We start from the raw sequence: 11,226 nt of genomic DNA, 5'->3' as shown, positions 1-11,226 counted from the left end.
TACGGCTGGTCTGCTGACGTGGCGCATTTACAAGAGCGCTCAAGTGTTGCGAGGATAACTTACACGTTGCCCGATTCGCTTGCCGGTCCCAAAGAGGCAATATCATGCTCGGAAGCGTCGTGTTTGATTACATGTTTCACTTGGATTAAAGCAGCAGTTTACAATGGAGTCTGGCGCCTTATTCCGTTTGAATCATTTTATTGTCTCTCTTGTCAGGTTGCACGTAAACATATGACCAATGCTGCATAAGAATTCCTTTCGCTTGATCGTCCTTCCGGCTCTGTAGGACAGAGCACTGTACGGGCCCGGGCCGGCCCGAAAGCCCAGGCCCGACCCGACCCGCGGGCCAGGCGGGGCCGCCCGAAGTCGATTATTGGCGGGCCCGGGCCGGGCCCGGGCTTGAATTCATAGGCACGGCCGGTAATAGGTCCGACGTGAAGTGTATTTGATTTTATTTATTTTATTTAGAGATACTGCCAATCTCTTGAGAGATCATAGCAGGTGTGCAAAAGAAAGATACATTTAAGTGTAAAAAATGTGTCACAGATGTGATAGTCAGTACTAAATGCATAGCAATACAGCGCACAATAATAATGTATAATAACAGAACGGTTTCAGTGATCATGGTGTGCATATTACTGGCATTAATACACTCTGACATCACTAAAAGCAAACTCACAGTTTCATGTCTGAAAAGGTTTACATTTTGTTGATCCTTTCAGCATAACATACAGGTATAAAAGCAATCGAACTGTAAAAGACTCAGAGTAACACATACAAACAGACGATGACGGCAGCTTATAATACGGGTAGCGCCAGATGGTTAGAGCTAAAAAAAGAAATTTGCACCATTTGCTTTTCCACAAGTTTTAAAAATGTTGTCATTGAAGTGGCACTCGTGAGGAATGGGCTTAGTTTGTTCCATTCTCTTATCGCTAGAGGGAAAAAGGAGTTCCTGAGACAGTTAGTGTGGCAAGCGAATTCAGTGAGTGTAAAAGAGTGCTTATTACGGATCGGTCGTGTCTGTACGACTGAGATGAGGTTTGTGGCACTAATGTTCATCTGATTATGAAGCAATTCGAACAGCAACTTCAGACGCGCTAATTTCGCCCTATTTTGCATGGTCAACAACTGGTCAAGCGTGATACGGGAGAGGAGGAGTGCATGGTCAAGCGTGATGCGGGAGAGGAGGGGTGGGGGGAGAGCGCACCTGGAACGGCTGTTGCGGACGCCGAGGAACGCCGACAACACCGGGTGACATCGTGAGTTAAAGAAATGCTCTGCATTTAAAAAAAGCGACTAGGTGAGACGGAAAGCTACCTTCTCTTCGAGAGTTGAAAAACAACGCGCTCACGCCGAAGGCAAGAACCATGCACGACGCACCGCGCTAACCTTGACCTCCGATCTGCTTTCCGTCGCTGCCTCAAGAGGGCGCCACCCCGCAGTTGGCGTGGACCAGACTACAGGAATAAATTATCAAGAAGAGACAGTATCATCGGCTTCTATGCAGCTTAACAAGGATTTTTTCTGTCCTGACATGTCTAATTCAGCATTGTTCCAGTCTTCAGTTTCATTCACAAGGAATGACTGTTTTTATTAATTTAAACGAGTCATTGTTCGCATTAATTGGTTGGGTGACTACTTCTAACTGTTCGAGACATTCTGGGTTTTATATATTGCTCAGCGTTAAATAGTTACCGTGCATTAAGTACATGGTTTGCCCTTCATTGATATATGGGATTTTCTCATTGAAACATTGCCTGTCCGCTCCACTTTGCCAAAAAACGTGAATTTAATTAATCAAGCAGTCAATCAACACCAGAAATATCAGGCTTCGTCAAAAAAACTTGCATTTATGTGGATGCATTTCAGTCATCCAAAACAACAATCAAAATCTTTGGATTCCGGAGTACTTTTAAAGATAAAGCCAATAGTTTTTTTGGAGTATATGCTGCCCATTATAGATGAAAGGGAATCACTTAATACACGTTGCACCGAAACGTTTTTCCGAATGGGGCCACAGAATATTTGAGTGCGGAATTTTTACATCTATGCTGCCTAAGTGAATGCAAACAACTATGACGCTGAGTCTAGAGCTTGAACCTAGCCAACAACAAATTTTGCTGACTCTAGACAGCAGTTGTTATAGTATTCCGTCCTGGAAGTTTGGGATCAAAGTAAAGCCTTTCTGTTTAGATAACTTTGACTTAGTATGTGTCTGGAGCTAGAAATACTAGCTAAAAATAGGCGTTTTGGATTTTTTCCAAGCGGTAAGGAGTCTAAGAAAAAAATGCCACACAGAAAAAAATCTGCGGTTTTTATTGCACCTTGAAGAAGTCGGTTCCAAATCATGCCCGAAGAAAACACGTGAAGTCACCCTGATTCCGCTGTGTCCACTACCATCATTTTCCCACTCCAAGATTGCAAAGCTTGTTACACTGGCGTTCGTTAAACCATTGATGACAAGTTGATGTAGGAAAGCATGACAAGGACAGATAACCCCCTTGCAAGCACCGCATATTACCTCTGTCACCTTTAATTACCGCTGCCTAATCACCCCCACCAGGAAAAATATTACCTCATAATCACATATAGTTTGCATGTACAGCTTGGAAAACGCGGCACTTTGACACTCAATTACAGCAAATTACCTCGTGGAATCCAAGAGCATCATAAAAATCGCATCATAGAACCGTGTATTCATCCCACTCAGATTTCGACATTTTTCTTGCTCCGGGATAGCAAATTGCATTCACGCAATAAAGGTATTCCTCAAAGCACTTGAGGAAGCTTTTCTATTATGGCGACTTCCAGGTCTTAAACAAGACATTGTAAAACCTGAAATGTTAAACAGCAGAGCTGACTCAGGAGTTAAACGGACTTCTTGGGGATGGTCTCCTCTAATAAGATATGACAGAGCACCGGATTGTTTTTACGAAAGCGGATACCCAAGGCAGGAAGTACAATTTTGGTCAGCATACAGACCCCACTCAACAGCGCACGAGAAAGCACTTCCACAAAAAGCGCCGGCACTTGCGCAGCATCGCCAAGTTTTTCCCCGAACAGCATCCTCATTTGCGAAACCGCTCAGTCAGCCCTGTGCCCCATGTAGTGGTGGCAATAGAACCGTGAGAAGAGCCACGCGAACAAACACGACTCTGTCACTATAATCCACGCCATAGTGCGAGGGTATCCGCAGTCTAGGGATAGAGGAATACAGGCGTGCACAGCGAATGTGACAAACTGAACAATCTGGAAGAGGGTGACGTACTTCTTCCACCAGAGATTTGGCCGCAGCGAGGATGGCAGAGCCGCCAGGCCGTAATACGTGTACATGACCGCGTGGACCGCACTGTTGAGAAACGGGAACATGGCCGACTGTCCCGTGATGCCGTTGTTCAGGTTCAACCAGACAGTAAGCACTGCAAGTGCGTGGTGGGAAACATGGAGGTACGAAATGTGGTCGTTCTTCTTAAGCAGCACGAAGAATACGGTGTCCAGAAGCTCGGCAATCTTGGTGAACATATACAGCCACAGATGGTGAAGAAATGGCAGGCCGTTCGAAGAGTTGTCCGTGCCTTCGCAGAAAAGGCTGTACGCTGACAGTCCTTCCACCCCAACTGCCGTTCCACGCAGGTAGGTGATTTGCAATGTTGCAACAAAAAAGTAGACGCTGACGATGACGGTGAGTGCGTTGTAGGTCAATACGAGGGGTTTAACTGCAACAGGTCTCCGATTCTTCATGAGTCGTGGACCAAGATGTAAGGCAAAGTAGAGGTAGCCTACGGCAATCCACAAGACGACTGCAGGGGAGCCCATCAGGGGCCAATTCCGAACTCTCGGATCGCCCCCTGAGGAGAACATGTTCCAGAGAGACACGTCTATTTGCTGCGCTGTGGCTACTTGTAGAGACCTCATGCTTGTGCTGGGGTTCTAACAGGGCTCCGTCGGCTCCACTACGGCATAGGACACTGCGTATGACTCTACCTTTAGAGCCAACTAAATTCTCGTGGAGGCCTATGTGAAAGTCTCCTTCATCTGATATCACAACCTAGCCACATGTGCACGTCGTGCTGCCTTTCAGCTGCCCAACGCAAGATTTCATGCGACAGGAACGTACGCGAACGTAAACTTGGACTCCGCGCACCGGGCCTGGGTGGTTTAAGTCAAGCTATAGTCGTGCGCATTTCCGCGTTCCACCAGTAATTGATTGCCACGTGCAACCAGGTCGGGGCTCTTTGCGTTTAGTTGTACTTATGTACGCAGCTTTGTATGACACAATACCGCCGTTTTTGTGCCGGCATTTTTTGCTAACCCAATTTAATTTGGTGTACCTGGCTACTCGGCTGACTGGGAGAATATATAGCTCTATGTACCTGTAAGCCCGCTGCGGAATTCGTTTGTTTACGGGCGGGACGCGCAGTTGGGGGCCGCCAAGGGCATGCTTTGCGTTCTTTGATTTTGTGCGGCAGGAGAGGGGGGTGCTTAGCCCGAGTAGCTTCGTTGCACTGGTACGCGGTCAGCTCGACCGGGAGATATCAGTGAACGGCGGATGGGTGCGCAGTGTCGGCGCGGGGTTCGCTCGGACAGCGCGCACGCCGGTATTATGGCTTGCCGACATTGGGGTGAGGCTCGGTCGTCGTCAAGGCTGACGAGCTGACGGTAAGCGAAAGGATGCCGTCTCTTATTGTCAAAAAGGCGCGTGGCGTAGGCTTTAAGGATTTGCGAAGCCGTGCTGTTCGTTTATGGGTCATTCGCCTCGAGAATGGTCGCCTGGGCTTAGAGCAGCTCTTTCTGCGGATCAGGCGGCGGACGTCCCTTAGCCTGGGTTAGCCTGGCTTAGCCTGGATTAGCCTCGACTTCCTCACTGTGTCGGCGAGCGCGCGTGGCCAAAGGCATGGCGGCAGGGCGCAGACACTCTAAGATGCTAGCCAAGACCGCTTTAAGCTGTTCGGCTTTGGCTTTTGAGCAGATGCCGCCGTAAAGGCGTGACTACTACTCACGGTATGCGACTTTAGGTAGCCGAGGCCTTGCCTTTGCTTGGCGGTGGCAATAACGCACGCGGGAAGCGTACTATAGGAGTTGCATGAGAGGGAGTATCGGGTCATGTGACCACAGTAGGCGGCATGTTTATGATTGGCTGGTTCTTTTTGTGCGTGTGTTTTATTTGTTCGAATTGAACCAATCGGGGCTTTGATAGCTGATGTCACTCTGATGTCAGCGCGGATATCCGTCTGACATCATGTGAACTGTCGCACCAGCAGGGGCGCTGCCCAAATTCTATAAATGCTAGGAACCCCATTACTGTGATTCGCATTTTACTTCTTGCAGGCGCTTCGCGCTATCGGCTATGCCGGGTGCCCTTCTAAGACCCACCACTTGGGCACATTCTCGTTTGTAGGCACTCTGTACCTTCGGCTCTGCCGAAAGTTGTAACGAGTAACTCCATTTTATGTATATATTGTAAATTTCGCTTGAAAATAGTACTGCCTATAAACTCCAAGTTATACCATACCCAAGACTTCGTCTCATGGCTGCCGGAGACCAGCAACTACCGAACCCAACGACTCCTCGACGGCTGCCTCCGGCGGCTTAACAGATCCACGGCCGCACCGGCGAACATCTCGTGTGGTCCACATCGCTTGACGGCGGTACCAGCGGATCTACCTTTGGGGGAGGAAATCGAAGGAAAACTTTACTGTACCAAACTAGGCGTTCTAATAACTTCAAAGGGCGCTAATCACCACAAGGAATATTAAGGCGGTGAAGGAAGAGTATAGATTATTTCAAAGCACACTCCCACTACGTTTAGTGCCCACACTTACGTAATTGTTTAGTGTGTGTACCCGGAGAACGCCGCTTGTGCATACTGCTGAGGCATTAGCCAGCTTGTTTGTAAAAAAGCTGACTAATAGCACAATCCTGACTAAAAGCAAAATCCAAAAATAGCACTACAAAAGTATCCTATCCGTGACAGTCAGCATGGATACATTGTGGCTCAATTTTAAATTGACATCACTATCATGGTTTTGAGGCTGTGTGCAATTGCATTATGCATGGTGGTCTTCATGTGCGTGTCTTACCGCCTAATTTATCCTTTCCCTCAGTGTTATCTTGCTTGCCACTACAATAGTTTTACCCATAACAGTGTTATCACCTCTTGCCGGTATAACAGTTGGCCAGTGTGCCCAAGAGCAGATTCAAATCTACTAGTCACCGCTGCAGTATTCTTCACAAGCACTGGCAGAAATCAATAGCACTAATTTTTCCTATTCTCAAACTTTATCTCCAAGCGTGATAAGCTGGATCATACAGGTAAGATTTTCACGAAGCCTCAAGTTGTTCCAAGTATTTCAAGTGGGACAATTGGGAGTTACGAGCTGTCATTTTTTTCATCCGTTTATAGCCGGTAAGCACGTAGCCCCTGCACATAGATACTTTACCCATTCAGATTGGTCGGGACACTTAAGATTTCTACCGGGATATATCCCACAAAACGCGTACGCGTTTCCATAATTTAGAGCACTGTTTTCGAACTCACCTAAATTGTGCTCAGTGTAAAACAACCAGTAGAACTATATTCTCCTCAAACAATTCCTTCAGAGCAATATTAATGAAATGCTGTTTGTTAGAATAAATTTATGTGAATGCTATAGAAAGAAGCATGCAGTGTAGAAATCTCCGGCATGCGAGAGACAGGGAGCAAAAAAATGAATTAAGCCCACACGCAGGACTTGAAGGTAGATAAGCTGCACGCAGCCTTAAGCCATCATGACGGTTTAAGTCCACGATTGCAGCCGATTTGCTTCTTCTCTGCTGCCGCAACGACATTTACTCCATCTTTATTGCTAAGTCGAAGAAAAGCAGAACGAACAAACGGAACCCACACACTTAAACTTGCCGCCCGCAAGTGCAAAGTGTACCCTATCACGTGTTCTGTGTAGAGCAGCTGGCGTGAATCCTCTCCCCACAGTCAAAGCTGAGTGAGTAAGCCATTTGACTTTCGAGTACTAACTCACGGTAGTAGCCGAGTAGGTAAGACCAATAGCTCTAACTTCGTTGATCTACCAGACTCAGGCTCGAATCCTGCCGGCGCCGGTGATTGCTGTATGCTGTTATACTGATTTTCCTGAAACGCCCGAATCGACAAATTCCTAAACAGCTTCGGTGTTAAGAACTTTACCATCCCTTCTTAAACATAGTTAAGAGACGCACGAACGTTTTCTGATGAAAGTGCGTTCAATATGCGTCAAAGCATTTGCTAAATGTGCGTTCAACCTTAACTGAATGTGTTTTCCGTTGATCTTCAAACCTTCAAAGACAAATGGCAAATGAAGAACGAAGCAACAAGGCGTTTTTTAGTGCGTTGAGTACACGCATCTACAAACCGTTTAAATGTATTCGATACGTGGTTTATAAGTTCTCCATCGTAATGATAGATGCGTGTATTGTCTTACCTAGAACCATTCCCCCTTCGCGATTTCCAAGCAACCGTTTTGACACAATGAAAACTCGTTTTCACGCCTGTGTCCGGAGATCTTATCAGAGCTTTTCGGAAGACCGACTGGTCTGTGGAAAAGTGCTCTACTTTTACGAAAGGACGCCATCGGGCTCATATATGAAGCTTTAGCTTTCATGTCCTTTTTTGTCTAGTTTGTTAATGACGGCTAGGGTACCACACCAGACGTCGGCCCTTGAGCCGTTGGATCCTAGCAGCGTCTTCGGATTAGTGAACATCCCAGCGCTGATCCCGCGGATCTGAGCTGAGGAATACGGGCTCCCGTGCAGTGCTCATCACTAGCAATTTTGCGGCCTTGGCGAATCACCTCAGGACATTTAATTGCATAATACAGGAGCAAAGTCGGCCCGTTCCTTGCATTTTTGACATCTATCTGGGAACTGCCACGCCTAACAGTGAGTATGCTGGACAGGGTTTGGGGTCGTCTTCGTTCGGAGAAGCCGCAACACCACAGGTCGCATGTTACTGAGGGGCTAATGAGCTGGAAAGGGGGGGAAGTTGAATGAGGGGAGTAGCAGGCTCGTTGAAGTCGGTAGTTACGTGTAGTAATACGGCACAAATATGTTTTGCACGACGCAACGGCAACCCCCGATCCGTTGCATCTACCCCATGGTTCCCCTCCCGGGAAGATGGTGTAAATTTTTGTCACTGCTGAATGTAATCGTTTCGTGAAACATAGAGTAGGTATCATCGAAAAAACTGGTTCATGTAAAACAACGTCGCTTAGGCCAAACGGCCAGTGTCGTGTAAGACTACTACAAAGTTGCGAACTGCTGTGCAGCTAAAAGAACCATAGTGCGCCCATTACCAACAGCACTGCGCATCGCTACTTCTATGCTTACGTGTATTTTTGTAACTTTCATTGTACCGCAGAATTTTTACTGCTGTGAAATAAATAAGAATTACATGTAAGCGCAAATAAGTCGTTCGATAATCTTATAAGCCGTGCCTAATTTGCTTTTGCTTTTGCCGGCTTCAGCCAATCGCACATCTGGTCACAAAGGACATCATAGGTTATCTTGCGGGAAACGAAGTAGTGGGTCGCATGGCCATCTCCTTTTTTCCGAATTATATAGGTTATTTCAGCTACATAAGTGCGCGTTAAAAGTGGTGTCGGTATGATTCTAACGGATCAATCTCCCGAATGGACCATACTTGTGTTTTGTCTGCATGGCCCCTTTCAGCGACTCTTTCACAGGTGCAATTCCAAGCTGGTTAAACGACATTGCTTCGCTGTTGGCGCGGAACACACTACAGGATTAAATTATCAAAAAGAGACAGCATCATCGGCTGCTATGCAGCTTAACAAGGATTTTCTTTTGTACTAAAATGTCTGATTCAGTATTGTTCCAGTCTTCAGTTGCATTCACAAGGAATGACTGTTTCTAATAATTTAAACGAGTCATTGTTGGCAATAATTGGTTGGGTGACTACTTCTAACTTTTCGAGACATTCTGGGTTTTAAATATTGCTCAGCGTAAAGTCAAAGTACAGTAGACTCTCGATAAACGAAACTTCGAGGGACCGGAAAAATTAGTTCCGTTTAACAGGAGTTCTGTTTACTGAGAGAGATGTTCTAAAGTGCAAATTTATGTGCGTACACACTTCTAAGGGCATTTCATGGAACTCTAACCACTATAAAGTGACTGTGGGTGATAGTTTTCAGAAACCAAGAAAACTACAAGAAGTGTAAGCATTCATAAAGTTGATTTATCAACAATGAGTCGCTGTGCACTACAAAATGCGTCACTTTTTTTTTTGTTTGAGTCCTTGCAACTGCATCTTCACGGAGACTGGAGGCTTCAACTTCGCGAGTGCTTACGAGCCACCGCATTTAGAAGACGTCAACGTGGTAATGAAGGACGAATAGCACAACGATGGCACGAACGAGGCGACAGGAGGTGGGCCCTGTAGCCTCGGCGTCTAGAATCGAGACCGAACGACTGGAACAAGAACTGCGATGTTGCATTCGTTGCGCTAACACGGCTAACCACTTACGAGACGAGGCTTACGAGGCCAACAAGGCTAAAAAAGCATGGAGGAAGAAAAAAAAACAAGAACAAAACAGCCGGTACCGTAAAAAGCTGATTCTCATGCCAGTGGATTTCACAAGAAGTTCCATTTCTGGTTCCGTTTAGACGGTGACGCGGAAATTTTAGTTCCGATTACCGAGCGTGTTTTTACGTCATCTGAATACAAAACCAACAAAATTCCAGGCAACTGTTCCGTTTAAGCGGCAATTCCATTTAAGCGATTTCCGTTTATCGAGATTCTACTTTAGTTACCACGCAATAAGTACATGGTTTGCCCTTCATTGATATATGGGATTTTCTCATTGAAACATTGCCGTTCCCTTCCACTTTGCCGACAAACGTGAATTTAATTAATCAAGCAGTCCATCAACACCAGAAATATCGGGCTTCGTCAAAAAAAACTTGCATTTATGTGGGTGCATTTCAGTCATCCAAAACAACAATCAAACTTTTTGGATTCCGGAGTACTTTTAAAAGGACAGCCAATAGTTTTTTGAGGAGTATATGCTACCCATTATAGATGAAAGGGAATCACTTAATACACGTTGTACCGAAACGTTTTTCCAAATGGGGCCACAGAATATTTGAGCGCGGAATTTTTACATCTATGCTGCCTAAGTGAATGCAAACAACTATGACGCTGAGTCTAGGGCTTGAACCTAGCGAACAACAAATTTTGCTGACTCTATACAGCAGTTGGTATAGTATTCCGTCGTGGAAGTTTGGGATCAAAGTAAAGCCTTTCTGTTAAGATAACGTTGACTTAGTATGTGTCTGGAGCTAGAAATATTAGCTAAAAATAGGCGTTTTGGATTTTTGCCAAGCGGTAAGGAGTCTGTAAGAAAAAAAATGCCACACAGAAAAAAATCTGCGCTTTTTATTGTACCTTGAAGAAGTCGGTTCCTAATCATGCGCGAAGAAAACACGTGAAGTTACCGTGATTCCGCGGTGTCCACTACCATCAGTTTCCCACTCCAAGATTGCAAAGCTTGTTACACTGGCGTTCGTTAAACCATTGATGACAACTTGATGTCGGATAGCATAACAAGGACAGATAACCCCCTTGCAAGTACCGCATATTACCTCTGTCACCTTTAATTAGCGCTGCCTAATCGCCCCCACCAGAAAAAATATTACCTCATAATCACATATAGTTTGCATGTTCAGCTTGGAAAAGGCGGCACTGTCACACTCAATTACAGCAAATTACCTCGTGGAATCTAAGAGCATCATGAAGATCTCATCATAGTAGCGTGCATACTTGTGTTCATCCCAGTCATATTTCGACATTTTTCTTGCTCCGGGCTAGCAAATTTCATTAACACAATAAAAGTATTCCTCAAAGCGCTCGAGGAAGTTTTTTTATTATGGAAACTTCCAGCTCTTAAACAAGTCACTGTGAAACCTGAAATTTAAAACAGCAGAGCTGACTTAGGATTTCAACAGACCTCTTTTAACGGAGATGGTCGGCTCTAATAAGCTATGACAGAGCACCCAATCGTTATAACGAAAGTGTATATCCAAGGTAGGAAGTAGAATTTTGGCCAGTATACAGATCACACTCAACAGCGCACGAGAAAGCATGTCCACAAAACTCGCCGACACTTGAGCAGCATCGCTAAGTTTTGCCGAACAGCATCCTGATTGACGAAACCACTCAGTCAGCCCTGTGCC

The 11,226-nt window shown here is 45.7% G+C and overlaps 1 pseudogene; it reads right to left on the bottom strand.

Moving 5' to 3' along the window:
• Positions 1 to 266: 266 nt before the first annotated feature.
• Positions 267 to 4,071, bottom strand: LOC144180581 (very long chain fatty acid elongase AAEL008004 pseudogene; annotated as a pseudogene).
• Positions 4,072 to 11,226: the final 7,155 nt, after the last annotated feature.

Source organism: Haemaphysalis longicornis, unplaced genomic scaffold (assembly GCF_048455015.1).
Source record: "Haemaphysalis longicornis isolate Haplotype H1 unplaced genomic scaffold, Haemaphysalis longicornis Haplotype H1 scaffold_4, whole genome shotgun sequence".
Classification (NCBI taxonomy): Eukaryota; Metazoa; Arthropoda; class Arachnida; order Ixodida; family Ixodidae; genus Haemaphysalis; species Haemaphysalis longicornis.
Note: the sequence above shows the minus strand (reverse complement) of the source record. Positions and strands in the feature narration are given on the sequence as shown.